At 34.3% G+C, this 24,299-nt stretch overlaps 1 long non-coding RNA gene across 2 annotated transcripts in view; it reads right to left on the bottom strand.

Moving 5' to 3' along the window:
* The window catches only part of LOC127867517 (uncharacterized), a 64,321-nt gene that overhangs the window by 1,985 nt on the left and 38,037 nt on the right, over nt 1-24,299 (bottom strand). For both annotated transcript variants that reach the window (XR_008043528.1, XR_008043527.1), the window contains exon 2: nt 22,543-22,811. This is a non-coding gene — a long non-coding RNA (uncharacterized LOC127867517). The remainder of the gene's footprint in view (nt 1-22,542; nt 22,812-24,299) is intronic.

Below are 24,299 nucleotides of genomic sequence, written 5' to 3'. Positions count from 1 at the left end.
ATTTAATACAATTATGCCTCAGGAGCATTCTAAATTTTAGAACACCTACTTGTTCTGAACTATTAATTCCTTCATTACAATATGCTAAATCTATATGCCTTTGCCCAAACCAGGTGACCTCCCTTGGTTATTGCATCCCTCCATTGCAAATATGTCAATCCCAATCCCAGAGTTCATAATCAACTTCAAGTGATTTTTTTCATACCCATTCATTTCCAGGAGGCACCTATCAATAGCTTTAAAAAGGATAAATTCAACTTTAAATACACTGTAACTCAAATATGATGCGCTTCGTTATAATGCTGAATCCAATATAACGTGCCTAGATCTTGGCTCCCACTTTTTCTCCAACTTTCCAGTTCGGTCTAGAGCATATTCTTGACGTTCAAATGTGGCGATGTCTGATGTGCTTATTGTATAATGGCTCAATTTTAAACCAAAAGAGACTAACCATTATTGGGGAATAATTTATGAATGCTCAGGACTTATAACGCAAATTCATTTATAACGCTGTCTTGAGACTTGGACTCCATCATCCACGTTATATTGGAGTAACAGTGTACAAATCTGAAAAAATATTAACATGCACATCTCCCAGATTTCAACTTTGACATGATGTTGTCAAGATTAATATTCTGACCAAGTTTAATCAAGAATGAGCCATGAATGTGCCTTCTTGAGTGGAAGCAAGGTTTGTTAATTAGATTAGACCTGGTGAAAAAACTTTTAAACGCACCTGACCCGGATCCAAACATAGGAAATGTCAAGATAAACATCCTGACCAAGTTTGTATGTGATAAAGCCATAAATGTGGCCTCTATAGAGTGGCAACAAGGTTTCAACTATTTGACCTGGTGGCCCTAGTTTTTGGGCTGATGTTACCACAACTGGAACTTGGTCTTGATTTTGTCAAGATACACATTCTGACCAAGTTCCATGATGATTGACTCAGATATGTATTCTCTAGAGGTTTTTCCAAACTGGTTGAATGATGCCTATAACCTCACACTTAGCCTACAATTAGTAATGTAGAATAGAAAATTAAAATTAAGCTGGTGGTATTTGTATACCAAGTAAAAAGTTAATTATAATTTCAATTCCATGTAATGTCAATTCAAATACTCAATGATTTAATGTGCACCAGAGAAACAGAACAATAACTTGCTGGGACACCTGAGTAATTTATGACAATTGGCTTCTCACTGGGTGGAAATCCTTTATTCTGAACAAATTCGATTCGATAAACATTGTTAATTTCTCATCAGAGAACATCCAACCTCTCAATAGCAGGGCATTAATTGCCTCATCACCTCTCTGGTTTGGATGGATGCAATGAATGACAGCCCTTGTCCAGGTTGAAAGATGTTGACCGATATCAAGATTGGCTGAGGTAATGGGTTACATAATCCTCTCAAGGAGCACCATGATAGATGAGCAAAGACAGGTCACTAGGTGACTTTACAGGCAGAATGGCTATTACCATTATGCAATGGAATAGAGGTTAACAAGTCTTGACCTTTCATGGGTGAGGCAAAGGAGCCAAACACAACACTGTAACTAAGTGATTAACACCTCTCAAGGAGTCAAATACAACACCATAGCTAAGTGATATTAACACCTTCTAGTCAGTCACGGGCAGTGTACCAACAACAATTGCAGGTGGTGGCAATAGTACTGTAAATAAAGGGAGGATGGGATGCAGGATTGTGCTGATAATCATAATCTACATCATTCAATTTTAGACATTTCTTGTCTGTAAGGATCAAGTACTTCTCACAGTATCATTTACCAGTCTCAATGTCTGGATGGATAAAACTGAAATAACATTAAAATAAACGTCTATTATTATTTCCAATATTTCAAATATCCTGAACTTTATTTTATATTATGTTTAAGTCACTCCAGTAACAGTTAAGAAATAACAAGATGTGTTTGTTAAACACTATGTCCCCCCATATGTTTGACCTTGAAGGATGACCTTGACCTTTCACCACTCAAAATGTGCCGCTCCATGAGATACACATGCATGCCAAATTAAAGTTGCTATCTTCAATATTGCAAAAGTTATGGCAAATGTTAGTTTGACACAAACAAACCAACAGACAGGGCAAAAACAATATGTCCCCCAGTATAGACTGGGAGACATAAAAAAAGCTTTCTAAAAGCTTCAAGCTGTAGTAACCAAATTAACTCAACTTTCACGAAGCAATTAAGTTTAATACATATCCCAGTGTTTTGGATCAGCAAGCCATATACTGTAATGATATTTTGGTAAGTTGTGACTAAAATGAATTATTATCAGAGTTCAAAAATGCCTTTTCAGAAATATATGTGCCACAAAAACCTGGTGCCATCATGATTGATTCTCACAATGTTACCATACAAATTTGTCCTGCCTTCACGCAAGTATGTGTATTAACGGTATCCGCAACTCCATGCATAAATCCAATAACGGCGAAAATATGCTGTCGTGGCTGATATCCAGTCAGATAAACCGATAATTATTGATTTTATCGATAACTCGTTATAGCTTCACGTTGTTAACCGAGATGATAGTTTACCTTGGTAATTTACATCCCGATGGTCACGTCATTTGTTATTCAATATTTAAAATGTTACCGATTTTAGAAAGCTGAAATGTTGCTCTTTCTAAATATCTAATTTATATGTCAATGCATAACATATTAAAAAAGATATGACAAGTTAAACACAATGTAATTACGGTTTGTCTTCCAACTGCGGCTGAGTTTCGGTTAAAAAATATCGTCACCTTCACTGTAAATATATATTATTGCTCTGTCATTTTTAGTCAGAAATATAACAAATAACATTCATTAGAAAGCTTATACATTGGCGTTTTTTTTTCTGAAATTTTCAATTGTTTATTTGAACTATTCAATTTATTGCGCCGAGTTAAAACCAACAGTACTAGCAGCCGCGGTCGATTAAAGCAGCTGCGAGACGCCATCTTCAATTTGAGATCATCAAATATTTACAATTTTTATTTAAATAATTAAGAAGTAACCATCGTACGAAAGCTTGAAAATTGATTGTTTACATTAAGAAATTTAATTAGAAAACAGATGAAAAATAATATGGAAATTGCGATACCGATTTGTTGTGTTCTCAATCGCGTCAGATATTGCATCTGTGATTTCCCATCAGTTGCTAAAAACTATTCAAAAAGGGACGTTTATTTATATAAATGAATTATGTAATACAAACATCAATTAAATTGTCTAAAAGATTAATTATATTAAAGTGTATAAAAAAATACAGGTGCGTCTACTGTAATAAGTCTTTAGCCTACATTATTCAATCAGTACAGGAATATTCTCAACATAAATTTGTCACACATCCAACACACATGAACAACTTCTCACATATTGACCTTTGATAGGCCGCTTTATTTGACAAACAAGAACAATCACAATAGATCTTTGCAACAAATTTAGAAATTGCTTTAATCATGATAATTAGCATGCGTCCTTTAAATTGTTCTGACATTGACTGTTTTCACGCCGTTTTCATTTTCGGTATTGCACTAAAAATTCAAACAATAACAATTATCTTGTTAATGTAACCTTAGTTATAATGTTCATTAGTTTTTATGTACAATCTCATTGTTTTTCAGTATGGCATAAAGTAAAGATGATTTTGTTAATTTCACAGATATTGTGAAGCTTGAAAAGGTATTAGGTGATTTTACAGAAAGTGAATACTGTTTTAGTGATAGTGACTTTGAAGTAGAACAGGAACCAAAATCTAAATCTATCAAGTCTAGTAGGAATACAGAGATAAATGATACAAAGACACATAAGAAGACATTGTATCAATGTGATGAATGTGACAGGTCTTATGCTTCAATTTCTTGGATGCGTGGTCATCTTCGCACAAAGCATTTTGAATATTCTTCCAGTAAAGTCAACACTGCATGGTTAAGTGAACATCAACCTGAAATGTAAGGTACCATAATCATCTTCTATCTTATGAAAAGGTTTACAAAATATCCATAAATGCAACTTGAAAAGAATAAACTTGTAGTAAATCATGAAACGGATTTTTAATAGATGTAAACATAATTTTGTTTTAAATTGTAAAATGTGCATTTGGATAAAAAAATTCCCTCATTCCAACTTACATAGCATTAAAATTACTAGGTAGAAACTCACAATTTTTTTGCAAACCATTTAGCAACATCAGTTTAGTAAATTTTCAGCTTTCATTTATAAGATGTTTAAATACATTTGATGCTTCGTCCAAAATATACCATAAACTTATTGTTACCCCTACAATTCCGCCAATTTCCATCAAATTCCAATCAAGAAAGCCAACATAATTAATATCGTATCTGCCTTTCAAATATTATCAAGACAACATCGTTTATATAAATTTTAACAATCAGTATAATCTAATATAAACGTGATGATTCTTATAAATTGGTACATGTCGGCTTGCTTAACATACATTTCCGCCATTTTGAAATCTATCCTCTATCGGGCAAAAATTTTCAACCCGAATTAATGACTTAATTAGCATAATCTAACATAAATAAACATGCGTAACTGATTTTGAAAACATACCTGTCATTATACTATGTCTATTTGGTCTCGATGCCAGTTTAATAACAGTGATTTAATTTTTTTTTTTTTACATTACGAAAGACGTCTGATGCACTATTTTCGTTTTCGGCTTCAGACGAGTGCGCATGCGCAAATCATTGCGCGACAGCATGTTTGGCTTAAAATCGAGTTGTGGATACCTCTTATACACATACCTGCTTCACGTGAAACCTTTTGTTGACCTTTAATTGATAGTGACCAGCATTTACTGTCATTATTTAGGGTAACAGACCAATTATCATCGGGCAAAAATATTAAAATCTGTCTGCTGTAACATTCTGTATCATTTAAATTTTGTTATCAAAAGACAGGTATATTTATCTCCATTTTGCAACCATACTTTTAGTATGGTGGCAGAATGGAGATAAATATACCTGATGATACTTTGATGAAGTTAGAGCAGTTGTCAATTACTCATAAGTACAGGTTACCTACTTGCACAGTAAATTGTTAGTTCTTTAGTTTCATAACTGATATACTGTCAAAATTATTCAAAATTCTAAAATTTAAACAAGAACCTAATAAACACAATGACTTGGTCCCAAGGTCAGAGCCATTGATATATTTGTCTAATGTTATGCCTACACACATTTTCTGCCCTAAATAAGTTCCGACTGCAATCTAACAAATAGGAAATAAATAAATAAATTTGATGCACAATTTCTACCAGATCTGACTTTGAATTAAATCGATATCTTCTTGTCTAGACAAGCATAGGGAGCAGCAAGAAAAATGCAAATATAACATAGGAAACACTCTGTTTAATTCTGAAGGGTTTAGTCCACCATCTTTATCGGTCTTTAATATTCAAGATTTATTCAGAGGGTCCAATTAATATTTACAAATCTGGTGTTATCATATTACAAATGCCATAAAGGGTAGCTTTTCTCACTGCACAAACATGTACTAGAGCTTCCTGTCAATGAAACTAGTGGAGGCATTTGCTGGTACATTAAACATGCTTTGTGAGGCAAAACATGACTTACGGTTTCTTGAAACTACTTGGCAGGATGTAAACTGCTTCCATTCAAAGCAGAGATCAACAGATAAACAATTTGTAAACAAAAACAAAAGACCAACATTACTGTTTTGCCTCTAGTCTCTTTGGTTTGGGCTCCACACACAATAGTGTTATTCAGTTTTATAGGGTTCATGAAGGTAGCTTTCACATGAACATCAATTTAAATTTCAATGGACAAGAAAATTATGTGATAAGTATCATTTTTATAAGGGAGTGCAACCATCCCATTTGCACCCAAACCTGTTCAGTTGGAAACTAGCTTTCAATGGATAAAGGAGTTGTTATCTTTATAAACTGTTACTTTGTGAAATTTGAAACCATTCTCCACATTTTCATTGATAAAAATGTTCATAAGTACTTCAATGTCACACAAAGGAATATACCAAAGAAAGGGCAGAAGTTGTGGTTGACTAGTAATGTTTCTTTTACTCAGATTGGGTAGGCGTGGGTGGGGAGATGTTATTCAAGGGGCAGCCACATTTCTCTGGTATTATTCAATAAACAGACTGAAGCAATCTTAAAATAGAAGTATAAGTATATATACTTATAGGTATATCTATATATATTTTAACCAAGTGTTGTTTTACCATTGTTCTGACTGCCCATAATTTCAGGTCACAACTGATGCCCCATGATAGAAGTTGTTTACAGAAAGGTCAACAGATCAATCAAATATACTCTATGGTTTACACATGACAAATAATCACTCCTTAACCAAGTAGTTACTAAAAGCAGTGCATTTACTTCAGGCATAGTTATTGTACAAGGTCAAGCATTTTGCTGAAACTAAGCATTTAGCTGAAACTAAGCATTTTGCTAAAATTAAGCATTTTGCTGAAACTAAGCATTCTGCTGAAACTAACTGACCATCATTAGGGCATCTGCCTTTCCAGAAGCGCTACAGGCATGAACTATCAAGGGACAGATTTGTTGATCTTTCACACCTAATACACATCTTGTAATGGTGGCAAATTAGTGGACCATTATCAGCATCTGGAGTCACTTGATGCTTGGTAAGAGGTCAAAGACCAGAGGGGTACTTCTTTCACAATCAGTGGTTCCAGACCATAAAGCAGCCAGTGCTGTCAGACAGATAACAGGAGGCTCCAATGGCTGGAATCATGCAATGGGAGATGTAGGGTTATGACCTGGCCAGGTTTGTTGGGGTGAATGGAGAGCTGGACTTGAAAATGAAGGTTTATGTAAATAATTTGTTTTCTTAACTGCAATTATCCATGGTTAACAAGATACAAATCTCTTTTCAACAGATTGGAGGGAGGGAGCTGTGCTGCAATGGCTAAATGTTATATGGGATAAAGAGGTCAAGAGTTTGATCCTCATTTTACAGTATTTCAAAAGTGTTCCTGGTATTTTTTCTTTCAACAAATTAAAACTGGTTTTATTGTTATTACAACTACTATCCTCAGTCTGCGAAATAAGCGCATGCCCGGTGGCCTGGGCGTGTATATTATAGCTCGGGCCTATTAAAATTGCCATATCGTACGCCCGTCGGGCCAGTAGAAATTCCGTGTATTAATATTGTTTACATTTTTTAGTGTGATAAACGTCATTATTTTGTGAGTACTTTCCGAAGATTTCCGACAGAACTTCGTTCAACTTCGCCTAAAATAAGAGATTTAAATGCGTTCCGATTGGTCAATACATTCAACGGTCATTTTCGAGTCGTAACCCAGGCCACGTGGTGAACAATTTAAACTGGTTATTTACTATTGGCATACGTCATGCTGATGTGTTAACTGCTGAAGGAAACCAATCGACGTCCGCGGCTTGCATTTCCGGAATAAACATCGTTTTAATTTGTAACCTTGTGTGTGTGTTTATTTCCAAAGTTGTAAGTCCCTACGCGCATAAGGCTGCATAATGCTTAAATACGTAGCTAAAGCAAAGCCTGGCAAGAAACTGCCCACTACTGATCGTAAGTCAACAAATGACTATGAAAAATCACGGAAACGTGAATTTCAAGAAGTGGTTAAAAATCAGTGATGAAGGAGAAGCTACTTCTGTAAGACAGAGTTTAATAAGCTATGCTTAAAAACACAGCATAAGAAAAAAGTCAACATGTATGATAAAAGTATGCCATCTTATGATCTATGCCTTCACTTGTCAAGTAAACTTCTGGAAAATAACTATCAGGTTGCTTGTTTTACAGGATATGGTTTCTGAGAAAGAGGATCTCCAGGATGGCAGTGATGATGAGATGAACGAAGAAGTTGTTTATCACATGTTAAAGAGTTATGATTAATAAAGGACATAATTACCTTGACTTGTTATATTGTGTTGCAATTGTTTTTGCAATAAGCTTTACAGTTAACATACCCTGGATACAATTTTACTTTTAATAGATTATCTTCTATTGAAAGATGAAACCCTTTAGCAGGGTGTATATTTTAACAAATTTACTTTGGGCTAGTAAGTTTGCTGCCGGGCTACTTGTCTTCACCATTCAAGTAGCCCAAATGGCTAGTGGATAAAATGAACTATCGTGAAGACTGTATCCTTAATGAAAAAACTTAAATGTCCAGAATTATTCTCTCCTGTGAGAAGAACCATGCCTCATACTCCAAATTACCCTCATTCACATTGATTTTGTATAAACATGCTAGTGAAATTAACTTAATATGCTTTAAGAACGTCTTTCTCCACTCACAATTAAAACAACATGGTTGCATTAGTTTCATTGTCAACAAGGGACAAAATTGTCACAAAACCAGGTTTTCATTGTGAAAAAAAATCTGATTAAGGGAGACAACTCAAACTGAACTTTTAAAATGAACAAACAAAATTAACCCCCTTTGTAAGTTTGTTTCAAAATAAATCTATTTTAAGTTGTGGTGACCTTGACATTGGAGATATTGACGTGATTCTTTCGTGCGACACACCGTCCCATGATGGTGAACAAATGTGCCAAATAATTGTAAAATCTCACAATGAATGACATAGTTATGGCCCAGACAAGCTCATTTGTTGCCAATTTTGACCTTTGAACTCAAAGTGTGACCTTGACCTTGGAGATATCGACGTAATTATTTCGCGCGACACACCGTCCAATGATGGTGAACAAATGTGCCAAATGATTTTAAAATATGACAATGAACGACATAGTTATGGCCCGGACAAGCTTGTTCCGCCCGCCCGCCAGCCAGCCCGCATTCGCAAATCTAATAACCAGTTTTTTCCTTCAGAAAACCTGGTTAACAAAAGGAAACTGTGCAAGGCAATACAACTAATTAATAATATTTATCAAGCCAGCTGCACTGACACTAAAGTTTAACAAAAACAAAGTTGAAAGGTTTACTTGTCTTTTTTTGGAGTTACACTACCACAGGTCTGTTATTGTACAGGGGACAAAAATATCACTCGTCCGCTCGTATTGACGAGTGAAATCTTGACAGGACGAGTGGATTTTCCTGAAGCTCTCGTCCTACAGGACGAGTGAAAATTAGCTGATAATACAATATGTATTTACTGACAAGTAAGACTCGTTTTCATTAAATAAAATCATTGTCTTAAAGCATATATCTATTCCGAAAGTAGAACGCGAATGAACCGGAAATTGCAATTGTAAATTTCATACAGCAGGTGCTCCTTGTTATGCAAAACTGTGTCCCGAGTAAATATTGACTTTTTGGTGTAAACTTTGCGCGTCCATGTTGACAGGGAACCATCCGACTGCATTCACTGTAAGTATTGATTTTTAAAGAATTATTTAACCCCGAAGAACGGCTTTAAACCAGTCTGAATATCGTCAGAAAAGGACTGACAAACGAGCGTTCTTTAAAGTTGGCGGGAGCGATGTTCAAACGTCCGAAACGGAAAGCACACGAGCATTAGAAAAAAGGAAAACACAAAATTTTCTTCATTTATTAATTTGTGTTCCACATAAATAAAGTAACTTATTTCACTGCTTTTGCGATCAGCTGGCATGAATAACTGAGTAAGCAGCATTTCAGCAGTGATATAAGAAACTTTATTAGTAATATCAGCCTTTGCAATCTTTATTTCACACATATTTGAAGGACAAGATCATGTGTTTGCAGGACGAGTAAAAATTTTTATGCACTTGTCCTGCAGGACGAGTGCAGTTTAGAAATATTTTTGTCCCCTGTTGTAAATGTAATATTGGAACTATTTTACCATGTTTTTTCATGGAAGGCAAGTGACCAGTGGCCAAGAAGCAATTGCTCTCCCACTTCGTTGTCTTACATAAAACAGTTATTCAGTTACTACACCACTTTTTAGTTGTCAGACCATGTGGTGGCCATTAACGCTCGATTGGTCATTGTCGGCTCGGGTACTACTTACATGTACCCCGGGTACTCTTTAGTATACTTACATGTACCCCGGGTACGGTAAATATACTTAGTCGTACCCGGTCGATATTAGACTGTACCCGAGTAGTATTTCCTCCCCAAATCCGATGTTATAAAACGCGCTTTCGATTAACTTAAACAAACTTCTCTTTACAAAAACTGCATCAACATGCTTTTTGAGTACGAGTTTCGATAATAGAGAGGCCATATTACAGAAAATTGATATAAATGTCAATATAATTAAAATTTGAAAAAAATAGCCGACAACGACCGATTTAGCGTCAAATTTCCCGGGTACGATTAAGTATATTTACCGTACCCGGGGTACATGTAAGTATACTTAAGAGTACCCGGGGTACATGTAAGAAGTACCCGAGCCGACAATGACCAATCGAGCGCCATTAACAGTATATTATTGGTTGATTTATAAGTATTAACAGTATATGATTGGTTGATTCATAAGTATTAACAGTATTTGATTGGTTGATTCGTAAGTTTGGTTGCCAGCAGGGGAGTGGTTGTGCAAAACCAGGGTTTTTTAATGCCAAATTTGAGGCCAAAATTGGGCCACATTCCCAATCTCAAACAGTTTTTTCCCATATTACTGTTTAAATTTCGAAATCAAGACCCCCCCCACCTCCTACCAAAAGTTTTCATTGAATCTTAACATTTGGTTCATATCACTTAGCAGCTCTCAATGTTAAACTTAATTAAAATCCAAATGAAAAACCATTAGGTTCTTTATTTTTAAGTAATTTTAAGCCATAAAACACACAACAACAACAACAACAATACATTCCCTATTTAAGTTAAAACGCAATGATATTTCCCAATTCAAATTGTCCCAGCCCCTTTAAAAAAAATGTGAAAACAAATCATAAAATACTCAATTGAAAGAGTTCTTGAATTAAAACGTATCACTATCTACATCACTGATGGAGGAATAAAAACACAATAACACAAGTAAGGATTACAGAGCACATACATCCCAAAACTCCTATTGGTCAGTCCTGATGACAGACCAGACCGTCTGCAGACAAACCCAGGGGTGTTTAGCTGCCCTCTATCTCTATGGATGACACTAAAATCTCCCTTGAACATGCTCTCTGACAAATCATCAGAAGCTCCTAATTAATTGATCTTAAATACAACATGATGTGAATGAAATTTAACATTTGTATCAGAATACTTCTCAGCCTCCTAAGGTGATTGTGAGCCAGGATGCTCTCTGAATAATTTAAGGTTGTTCTTTCCTCTATACATTAATTTTATGAAGTTAAAGATTTTTTTTAAGTCAAGCATGAAATGTAGAGAAAAAGGAAAGTCATTGATGCAAGGCGCTATTTAGCAGTTTATATTGTTACACAATTAAAATAAAAGCAACTTCCATCAGGAGCAAAATATCAATATTTCATAATAGACCGCCACACTTATATGTGGCACCCAATCATTCCATATAAACCTCTGCACTATACAAAGAACAGGAGATTGCAAGGATGTGCATTTATGAATAAACAAACTTGTCTAAAACCTTGTTTTTAATTCTAGTACATTTGTTAAGACCTGTTAAATAAGGGTTCTTGCACCCGGTGTAAAGAAGTTTGAAGGACATAAAATGTTTACAGACCAAACAACCAATAAAGTCCGTCCATAATATTCCCCCTCAAACTTAATGTGTGAGGTGGTATAATAATACTGACGGATTAAGTGGAATGCAAATCCAGATTCATGTTTATGCAACCATAGCTATGTGGTAGTACAAAGAAGGACTGGTGCTAGTATGTTAATACCTACTTGACCAGGTCACAGATTAACACAGTCTGACCTCTGTCAAAAGTTTACTTTGTGATTAGTAATACAACTATTTGATGTTACATTAACCATACAGCTTAGGCCAAAAATAAATATGTTTGTTTCCCCTTTCCCACCCATGCAAAAAGAGATATCTTTCCTCATGATTTTTTTCACAAGTTTTGGTGAAACTATAGTAATGCTAATCATTTATAAAAGTAGTTCAGACAAATTTAAAGTGCCATTCTACTATTACTTCATGTACATATGATAATGAGGCATTAAAATTAATTACCTAACAATTTCAGTTGATGTCAAATAAGATGGAAACAAGTTCTGATAATTTAAAGGGGCTTTTTAACATTTTGTTAAATGGACAAATTAAAAAAAATGTTTCAGATTTGCACATTTTTGTTGTAGTTATGACAGGGTTTTTTTTGGCCCGATTTTATAGCCGAAATTCGGCTATGTTCCCAATCCCAAAAAGTAAACTTTTTTCCCAAAATGTGGCAAAATATTCCCAATTTCCCCCCAAAAAAAAAAATTTTTTTTTTTTTTTTTTAGAAAGAAGTCTAATGTGTATTTTTTCTCAATTTTAATTCAATTACATCTAAAAAAGTATTATATGATTTTGTTCTTTTAATTTGAATGATTATAAAGGGTTATATCAAATTTAGTAATTCCCTAATCAGTGGACTTTTCGTGTGTAAAAAAAGGCTAATGAATTTATTTTCCCAACTTCATGAAAATGCTGATAAAATTCCCAATTCCAAAGCCATCGGCTATCTTCCCAAAAAGTGGGAAAAAAAACCTGTATGATATATGTGAGGAAACAGTAATACTGAAAACTTACCATGCTCTAAAATATCCATTATATGTATTTTTTGACGGTTTAAAAACTTGAAAACTATCAAGCGTTGCAACGCTTTTGAACAAACCATCATAATACTTTAATACTTTGTTGACTGAAGTGACCAGGTTTTTTTTTCTCCACTTTTTGGGAAGATAGCACATGGCTTTGGAATTGGGAATTTTATCTGCATTTTCATGAAATTGGGAAAATAAATTCATTAGCCTTTTTTTCCACACGAAAAGTCCACTCAGATTAGGGAAATACTAAATTTGATATAACTCTTTCTAATCATTCAAATTAAAAGAACAAAATCATATAATACTTTGTTAGATGTAATTGAATTAAAATTGAGATAAAATACCCATTAGACTTCTTTCTAAAAAAAAAAAAATAATTTTTTTTTTTTTTTTTTTTGGAAATTGGGATTTTTTTGCCACATTTTGGGGGAAAAGTATACTTTTTGGGATTGGGAAAATAGCCGAATTTCGGCTATAAAATCAGGCCAAAAAAAACCCTGGTCACTCTGTCCTGAACTCTATCCTCTTTTTCAACAAATTCATAAAACATTAATAATTATGAATTATATATCATAAAGTGGTTTTTTTCACCATATAAAATATTGGGAATGCAGCAAGGGCCTTTAGATTGGGAAAAATCCAGTCAATCGGATAAAAATTGGGAAATTGGTTTTGTTCCTTTTTTTTTGCAAAAAGATACTTTAAACTTGAGAATGAAAGTGTTTCCAATATTATATTTACTATGGTTAAACTATAAGAGCTGTAAATGACGTTGAACAAAATGTTTACATTTCTTTTCTTTTTTTTGGAAAACCTTCAATCTGGAATTTGAGGCAGCCATTTTGGACTTTTTTAAATTCTGTGATTAAGAATGGGGCAAAAATTTAATTTGACCAAAACAAAATCATCAACACTGTTATTTCATTTTAACAATCTTTTCTTTAGTAAAATATGTAAATTATATGCCACGTAAATTTGCATTAATAATGCCAAAAAAATAAAATCGAGTTCAATACTTTTTGTGTGAAATCCCTTAACACCCAAACATGACCACCATACATTAGTGATCAAAGTAAAAGAAAGCTCAATAGCTCATTCCTAGTAAATTTTGTATCAGTCCTATTTAAATCATACTGGTCGTGTACCTAATTCCAGCCACTTTTGGGACTATTTTAAACAAAATCTTTTGTTTTAGGCAACTGGTTTAAACTAAACTTCACATAATTATATAATCCTGGTTTCAAAACTCACCTAGCATGAAAATTTCAATAGAATTAGATCAGTGTATGTTACTTTTATGAACAGAAATTAATGCAGGTTTTTTTTTTACTAAGAAAGTGGCGTCAATATTCGGCGTCTTCCCCTACCAGAAGTTTTCCCCTAAAAATACCATTTCCCCTCCAAAAATATAATTTTTCACCCAAATATAATATTTTACCCTCAAAGAAATGTTTTTTTTCTTTTAGGAAGTCGACACTTATCCAATTTGTTCCATGTACAACGATCTCGCTCTCTGTCTCTCTCTCTCCCGACGAACACTCAAATCTGGGAATCCCAGTGATTCTATATATAGCTCTTAAATTACGTCATGGAAACCGGGCAACTAATCGTATTAATCATGTGACTATTTTACTGGATTCCGGTCTTGCGTGAGAAGGGTGTTTTGTTAATTATTTACCGGAAACCAGTCGAATTTTCATCCCGGTTATGTGAAAGCCAAGATATAAACGTTAAAACAGAAAAAAGTCTTACAATTGGCGTTCATACACGAACAAAATAAAACGTTCGGACTCGGAAAATATTAATTGCGTTGACGTATTTTTTAAGAATGAATCATCAAAAACCGTTGAAACCCAGCTGGATTCGGAGGTACATGTAATCAACATCGATTAATACTGTCGGATTATTGTGAAAGTGAAAGTAGACAATCGGCAGCTGCCGCACCTTTCCCTTCCAATACTGTAGCAGATCTAGATCCTCAACCCATTCATCATGAAATTGAAATCACAATATTGACACCGTTCCCCGGCCCCAGTTGAAAACAATTCCCATTATTAGATCTACCTCTGCAACTTTATTTAGGACTTTGACTTTAATATCATACTTGTTGATGTGTTTAAGAACAAAAAGGTCAGAGACATGCCTCTTTTTCTAAAAAAAAACCTGAAGTCTGTAGCCGAGTTATAGACATTGAAATGAACAGTTTTTATTTTTTCCCCAAATATGTCTCTTTCGCGCTCGATTTTCCCCTTTCACCCAGCGTCTTCCCCTTTTTCTAAAAAAAACCCCTGTAATGACATATAAACTATAAATGTTCATAGGGCAATTGTACCTAAAAAATCGGCCACTTTCAGTTTAATCTGCAGGTACAATTACAAAGCAATATCTTTAGACGAATGTCCTCATTTTAAGAGTATTAATAAAGGTTTACACAAACAAATTTTTTGACTTGAAACTAAAAATATATGCGACATTATTATACCAGTTACTCCCCCTACCTATTTTAATAAATATTAACAGGCCTGCACGGTTAGTGGGTAACTGCAAATTCATAAAAAATATTTATTTTTTATTAGTTTTAATCAATTTTTACTAAAATAGCTAAGAAAGTAAAAATATTTTGTTTAAAAAGTTGACTTAAGTGTCGATTTTTATTAAACGCTTATATTTAATTTTACAACATGTAAACTATTAATATTTAAATCAAGGGAGGTAATTTATATATTAAAAGTTTATAAATTATTTAGGTCCAGATTTTTTTGTTTTAAATGTATGTTTTTATAAAATTAATTAAAAATACCTTAATAAAGTTTATCAGATAGAAATAATAATAATTTTATCAAATATATTTGTTTCTTATATGAATATAATTTTTGCAATGGATAATGACGACACTTTTCCCATGAGAGAAATATCTTGTGTTATGTTTGAGACATTTTAATGCAAACGTAAACAGTGATATGCTTCTTTAATTTGCAAAATATTGAGATTAGGGTTGGTTTTCAAGTTTATTGTTCTAAAAATAATCAAAACCAGGGCTTTTTTTAAGCGGACGCCCGCTTGCCCGTGCCGGGTTAAAATCGTCGTGGGCAAGTGATTTTCCAAAGTAGATAGTCCGCCGGGCAAGTCTGTTTCGTATTAGCATACTTGCGGCATTTTTACGACTTTTTCCCTTGTATCTATTTATTTTCATTGGCTCATTATATTTCTTTATCGAGTACAAGTTAAACGAGATTTGATTGGTCGCTTGCGTTGTATAAGCCAATCTAAACGCTCAAAACAAGTTCTACTCGGCAGACGTTTCAACATGGCGGACGGTAGCGTCCAGCCGGTCTTTTCTATTTTTAATAAAAGTAACTCGAAACACTCAAGGGAACAAACCAAAACAACCGAAAAAGAAAGGAAGAGAAAATATGAAAATGAATCACGAGAGCGTAAACTGTGAATAACTTGTATGTTACATATTCACATTTCAAAATAGTGAGAAACTCTTCATCAAAGACATCAACATGATTTTCAAACTCTGAACAATCATTTTCACAGTACTATTTTAAGCCCTCCCCCCTTTTAATCTATGCCATAACTGGTATAGATATAGTGACAAGTATACCGTTTTAAAATTTTAATAGTAATAAACTTTTCATATGTATTGTATTCAATAGTGACTATTCAGTGAAATAAAACTTCCAGATTTTGTTTTGTTGACAACTTTATATTATAAAAACGATTTTTATTTTATTGTTGATACATTGAATATAGCTGAAATTAAATCTAGCATAATAATGCACGTGAATCAATGCTTTAAAGATCATTAATGACAATAAAAAATTGACTTCAAAATAGGGCAACCAGTTTTTAATGAGGGCAAGTAGATGTTCAAAGTAACTTGCCCCCCGGGCAAGTGAGTGTCAGTTTCTTACGTTAACCCCTGAAACATGTGTGAAAATGATTTAAACACAGGTGGCCGATTTTTTACGTACAGGCCGGAATTACGTACACGACCAGTAGTCTCATATGGAAGAACTCGTAACATTTTCCTGGTCTCAAGTATTAGTAATAATGTAAGCATTGCCACCTTCGCAAAGCATAGACATCAGGAGAGCACAGGGCTCCTCACAGCCAAGAACACCTCAGCCCAGGGTTCCACACAGCCCATAGACCCTGAGAGCTCAAACCTCATTGCTCATCAGGACACATGAGGGCCTGGGGCTGACTGTCCAGACCTACTAAAAAACATAAGATGTGTTTGTCAGAAACACAATGCCCCCTACTGCGCCGCTTTGATATTTTTTTTTGACCTTTGACATTGAAGGATGACCTTGACCTTTCACCAATCAAAATGTGCAGCTCCATGAGATACACATGCATGCCAAATATCAAGTTGCTATGTGAAGAGACATAGAACTTATGAGCATTTTTCGAAACCTAAACACGCAACCTAAACGCAAAGTGTGACAGAAAGACGAACGTTCCGATCACTATATGCCCTCCTTCGGGGGCATTAAAATCCAGCAAACAGGAGAATCCAGACCTACAGAGCCCAGGAGAAAAAATCTGACATCCAACAGCTACTCAAACTCCACCCCCTTAAAGTTCCAGACCTATTGATAGCCAGTGCTCCAGCTAGGATTTGAAAAGGGCAGGGAGGGGGGGGGGGGGGGGCTATCGAAGCGCAGTATTTTGACGAAAGGGCACTTTCTGGAATGCTCCCTGTTGCATATTAATTTTAATGTTATTAATAATTGTTAGAATATTTTATTTCCATTATTATTAAAGGGATCTTTTCACGCTTTGGTAAATTGACAAAATTGAAAAAAGTTGTTTCAGATTCGCAAATTTTCGTTTTAGTTATGATATTTGTGAGGAAACAGTAATACTGAACATTTACCATGGTCTAATAGAGCCATTATATGCATCTTTCGACGATTTTAAAACCTAAAAATTATAAAGCGTTGCAACGCGAAACGATTGAATAATTTGGAGAGTTCTGTTTTTGTCGTTAAATTTTGTGAAACTACGAAGATTGCTTATATAAGGTATAAAATACATCCAATATGTGTACTTGGCGGAATAGCTCAGTAGGCTAAAGCGTTTTTACTTCAGGACTCTGGCAGGACTCCAGGGGTCACTGGTTCGAAACCTGGTCCGGGCAATGTTCTTTTCCTTTTTTTAACTTTATTCTTGATTTTTTACTGGAGCTTTTACGATCGAATGTTTACATTTATCGGTATAAAGCATTTAATGAATAAGTTAAAAAATGCCAAAATCTGTGAAAAGGCCCCTTTAAACCATGCAAATACAGTGTCTACAATGAGGAATACATTAACTACATGTGAAATAAGAGATTTAAAAATAATAATGTCTTAATTTTTTTTGTATATATAAAAGGGCAGGCCTAGCGAGAGCACTGATAGCAGTAAAAAACATCCTCCGACTCAGACTGCCTCGACCTACTAAAAATCCAGCCCTTTTTAGAGCCTATAACAGTCATGACTGTCCAGATCTCCTCGCATCTCAGAAGACCCCGACACCCCAAACCTGCTTAGAGACAAGACCTCTTGAGCAAGCGGACACCTGACAAAAATGACCTTTGACATCCGTAAAGATCACAAATTTGACAAAGGATAAATACATTCCAATTGCTCAAGAAAAGTCACAAAGCCAATCCAGCTCAATTGCGTAGCCCTAAAGTTCTTCTTAACCAATAGCCTCTTAACTAAAACGTACTCATTATAAGCATCTGCTTCCTAAATTAGCTGAAAATGTTCACCACTACTAAGAACTGTACAATAAAGTACAGTGGTACAAAAACTTTTGTTTAATTGTATTGTAAAACAGTATCACGACTATTGATGACCTTCACTGGCGTAACACTTTACCACTTTGAAATGTATTTTGACGCATTTGTAGTGCCTTAGAAAGTTACATTTAATTAAAGACCTTTCTTACTAGGTTCAAGTTTAAAAGGCTTCATTTCCAACCCTAAGATACACAAATGTACTAATGAGCAGCAAACAGCATAAAACCTGAGTAGACTGTGAGTTACTCGCAGGCTGTTCTGGTTTTATGCTGTTTGCACATAGCCATTTTCACTTTGCTTCTGAGTGGGAAAGGGTTAATGTAGTCTACAAACAAGGTTCTACTTTAAGACTTGCCTGTGTTTAATTATGACTTTATTGAAGTGAAATTTAAAGGATATTTTTTAACCAATCTGTTTAAAAAACTAGATACATGTACAGTAATGTAGGCTCTTTCAAATCGCAATACAAATGATGTTACAATAAAAGATGTTAAAAGGGAAGATGTTTCAATTTTAAATGTTAATTCTTGTATAACAATTATCGGACATACGCTTTCAAGAGCATCAGAACTCTCTGAGACAGTCACACCATCTCATTTGTCAGTAATAAGCCTTAGATACAAATATCAATCACTTAACTCTTTCAGTGCTGGAACCGAATTTTGAAGGCCTTTGCAAACAGTTTGGCTCCAGATTAGACGCCACAGAATGTGGCGTCTCATCAGGATCAAAAGTGTTTGCTATTCTGATAGTATCTTTAAAAAAAATCGAAGAAAATGCTGATTTTAGAAATTCAGCAGACGACATTTCAGCAGACGGCAAATTTCCCAGCATGCAAAGGATTAAATGTTCAGATCATTGGCATACAGCACCAGGAAGAAGCAGTAATGTTGGCTGTAAAAAGCCTAATTACAATGTGTAGCATGTATATGATTTATAAAAGTAAATAAGATGATTATTTCCTACAAAGATTTATTTAAGAGATTAGAATAATTATTTACTTTTATGAATGTGTCTAAAACCGAAAACACATATTAAAGCATTAATCTTCTAGCTATATAAGTGAAACAGAACCAGTTTAACAGGGCTCCAGCTAGGATTCGAAAAGGGCACTTTCTTGAATGCTTCCTCTTGCATGTTAATTTATATGTTATTAATAATTGTTAGAATTTATCATTCCCATTATTATTAAACAATTCAAATATAATGTCTACAATGAGGAATAAATTAATTACAATGTATTGTTATAAGAGATTTATAAATCATCAATATTTTTTTTTTTTTTTTTTTTTAAGGGCACGGGGGGCCTGGGAAGGGCACGGCGGAGGTTCAGGAGGGCAGGGCGGGGCGCCCTTCAATTAAGGCCTAGCTGGAGCACTGAGTTAACTTGATTGGATTCAGCACCATGTTTGTTGATGCACTTAAAACTGATAGTGCTTATCCACAACAGGTATCAAAGTTTGCCTCAGTGGTATGACCAACCTTTGACCAACCCTCAGGAGAATTCCATTGATAGATTTGAAACAATTCTATGATAATAATATCTTTATCAATGATTTTCATCTTAAATACTGTGAAGAAATATGTTCAGATCAACTTTATCAAATAGGTTAAGATGGACTTTATGATAACATTACAAGCACTTATGTGATAACACATGGGAAAACAATGTGTGCTGTGCTTTTCATCTTCATCAATGATTACAGCACAGTTTTGCATACAAGTGACATCTATAAGTGTTTTATTTAGAACAATACTTGAAAAGGTTCAGACACCTTTAAACCCTCTTTTAGAATATTCCATAGATGGGAATTTGGCAGGTGGAAAGATTACATAGAGTCAACTTGGATAGGATTAGTCAAAAAGAACAATCTGATTAATAGTGTTTAACATTTGGGTACTGACTGCGAATTAAATAGATGTTTTTGTTTTATTAACAAGCTTCTTCGGCTTTTCAATAATCATGGCTTAAAACATCATTGCCCTTTTTTGTTATCAAGAAGCTGTGGGTTATGGTCAAATTTGCGACTGAAATTTGGCCCCAATCTCACAAAGTGTGTATTTTCCCCCAATAAATGTCTTTAATTCTCAATTCAAAGTTTCCTTTTTTGTGCAGTGAAATGTAGAGCTCTTTTTTCATCTCTACAACTAAAATTTAGGCAGTTATAACAGTTAAAACACTTAAATTTTCCATTTTATTGTATTAGTAAGAAAACAAGAGATGTGTTCGTCAGAAACACAATGCCCCCTATTGCGCCGCTTTGAAATAAAATTTCTATTTATCATCTGGCAGGTATAGAAATCATCTCCCTTTTAAGCTTTGATTTTGTTTTTTGACCTTTGACATTTAAGGATGACCTTGACCTTTCACCACTGAAAATGTGCAGCTTCATGAGATACACATGGATGCCAAATATCAAGTTGCTATCTTCAATATTGCAAAATTTATGGACAATGTTAGTTTTCGGACGGACGACTGACAGACCGAGAGACGGACTGACAGTTCAACTGCTATATGCCACCCTACCGCTCATAGCCACAGTTCATCATGTATCTATTGACATAAGTCCACAGGTAGGTAATGAGACCTAGCATTCACAAATTAGTACACTGGAAAAAAATGATAGTTATATCATTTAAAAAGAAAAAGAACTTAAATTCTTAGTAAGGAAATATAAAATCTGAGATTTATATTTATATAAATTACTTCCCTTGAAAAAAATTGTCTCTTATACATTGTAAATCTCTATTTTTAGTAGCAAATAATTATAAGCCACTACCGTGACTGTAGATTCAAAGGTAACCTTAAAGTACCTAAGATACTTGAATGCCCAAAAGTATCATTGTGTGCTTTGTTTGACCATAAAATGTCATTTTGATTATGCTTCAGTTGTATGGTTTCATATTATATATAATTATTATCTCCCTTTAAGGCTTATTACTTCCCTTGCATTGTATTTTTTGACCTTAGACCTTGAAGGATAACCTTGACCTTTAGTCACGATGTGTTTGTCAGAAACACAATGCCCCCTACTGCGCCTACTGCTGATGACAATACCATTAACCAACTTTAGGATAACGACAATGAAAAGAAGTCTTCCAATACCAACACAACGTATGGATATCTGAGTAATTGCGCCAATTTCTTATTCTTTAAAACAGTTCAAATTACATTGGTTTAAGGTCAATAGTTACAATTAGAAAGTCTTAATCATCCTTGCAAGACTATTGTACCTATTTTTTAAACAAGACAGTGGTTTTAAAAGAAATAATGTAATCCAATAGATTTCCGCTTTAAGTAGTCAATAAGGAAGAACAATTAGATAGATTACTACTCTGTTAGTAAACAATTATATCAACAAAGCATACAATAACATTTGTCATGTTTGTTTATTTGATAAACTGGAGGGAATTCAGTTTGAGGCTCAAAGTCTGAACCTTGTATACAAACAATTGCTCAATACTTGTAACAATTTAAAAGCCATACCAATTTCAGGTGTAAGCTGTGCACTTCAAAACAATAGGACAATTTTAAATGCTAAAGATTTAATGTGTAATTCAATTATTTATACCTCGTTTCTTGGTATTAATTACAAACAAAATAATGCCACGTTCTGCGGCGTCTCATCTGGATCCAAACTGTTTGCAAAGCCCTTCAAATTCGGTTCCAGGACTGAAAGAGTTAACTGTATATGTTTGAGCTGATGTTGTTACATGTTGTTGAGTAACAAAAGGCCAAGAGTCATACAGAGTACACAAGTCAGGTTTCACATTCGCAGAAAAACAGCCACCAGACCTACCTCAGCCAAGTTAACAAGTTAATGGATTTTAGTGCCAAATGATTGTACCATAATTTGTGCAGCATGTGTATGCAATGAAGATTCAATTTGTTTAATGGGGTCTCACACAGTGCCTGTTACTCAAGAAAACACTCTGCAAACAATACCATCAACCAAATGAAGGATGGAAAACCATTTCCAATTTAAAATAAATGTCAATTTCTTATAGATTTTTTTTACAAATGCTGCCCCGTAATTCATGACCTACAATTTATCAGTTATAATAAGGTATGGCTACCAGTATATTATTATGTAATAGCATATTCACCATCATGTGCAGCCACTATTCCTGATATGGTTACCATGAAACCTGGATCTGTAGCTCTTAAACTAGGCACTGTCAGCATAATTATGTTGAGCAATCAATGAACTATATCTTAATTCACTTTATTTTGTTGTACTCCTATACACTGGCACTATTGATAAGATTTCCAAAGAATTAACTCCATATGTGCAGAAGGAACAATGGCTTCTTGTTTTGAAAGTCCTATCTTCCATGTGCACAAGGCTGCACCAAACTAGAGTGATCACATGCACCTGAAATGCAAACATGTTTCTAAATTTAACAATATTTAACAATTATATATATAGTTACAGGGTTAGTTACTGACCCGATACAGGATAAACGGTTCTAAGGAAAACCATATCAGGGTGAGACTGAAGGTCTCATATAATACGAGAGCGCTGATGGCGTTGAAAGCATAGTTGCGAGATACAGGGAAGGTGCTGCTGAAGTAAATGTTTAGGTCAAAATATACTAAATAGTTTTCTTATATGTTTCAATGTAAAAGCGACAAATTTGAGCGAAAATAAATACAACATTTTGCACATAGAGACCCCCATGACCATACCTTTTCTTGACGGGCATTCTTAGCTGAATGGATTTAAGCAATAAAAAAGATATGTCATGTTCAGACCAAAAAATAATACTACTCAAATCAAAATCGACTGTTTTTGCACCTTCTTTTTTCTGCCGTTTTCTAGTGGATTGTAACCTTTTGCAGTACCATTTTTTACTTTAATCTCTAACTTTATCCTAATTCAGGTATTTAATAGTGAACACCTATGCTTACCCTATCAATATCTCCAAACGATAAAATCAGAACAACAGTCTAAAGTGTAAAACATGCCTTCGAGGAAAAAATGATGATTTGTTTAGACAGGGACCTATACAGTATAGGTAACTGGTTAAGAGAGTACAGTTTATTGTATCCTTAACAATTTCTGACATCACGAGTCGCCTCCCTTGTTGGTTCATGCTACCAAAATGTTCTATTTTTAAAAAACAGGAATTCCAAATCGTGACGAATGTGAATGGTTACAAAATGACATAACTATGAAAATAAATACGTAGAATTACATTATTTCACGCATACCATAATGCAACCATCCATTTTCTTTTCCAACTTGATACATTTACGGCATTCCATTTAATATTTTACAGACACAACACCCGTCCAGAATTTGCGCAAATCCATTAAATTCGATGCCACATTTAAACCGTTAGCTCTACTCGTAACGTTAATTTCTGGCTCAAAGCAAATCATTTTAATTTCAATTAACACATCTCTATTACTTTCAAACTCTACTTCATTAACTCCATAGAAAGGCAGGTCAGAATCCATGTCATAAATCAGAAAACATTCATCGTACTCCGCTATTTTTTTTACACATTTACAAAGAATAAAAGTGCTTTATGCCCCACTTCCTGTTGAGAATATGTTAATTTCTATTTTTAATTAACCAATGAAATTCTACATATCCTTAAACCGTGGCCTAATGAATTTGACCTCTCCCAGAACAGTAAACAAAGGAAATAGAAAGTAGGTGTGAGATCACTATCAACCAGAACAGAATTGTTTTACAAACAAAATTTGTTTTAGTTTCTTAGAAGGTTTTTTCACGTAAAACGGTCCTAGAAAAATTCACTAAAAACGGTGTCAGCAATATTCTTGGAAGAAAACGTTAGAAAAAAGTTTCTAAATAAAAAAATGTTATAATTTTCATATACTATATTAAATAGAT

The sequence above is a fragment of the Dreissena polymorpha genome, chromosome 2, assembly GCF_020536995.1.
Source record: "Dreissena polymorpha isolate Duluth1 chromosome 2, UMN_Dpol_1.0, whole genome shotgun sequence".
Lineage (NCBI taxonomy): Eukaryota > Metazoa > Mollusca > Bivalvia > Myida > Dreissenidae > Dreissena > Dreissena polymorpha.
The sequence above is the reverse complement of the archived record's forward strand: the minus strand, read 5'-3'. Positions and strand labels throughout refer to the sequence as shown.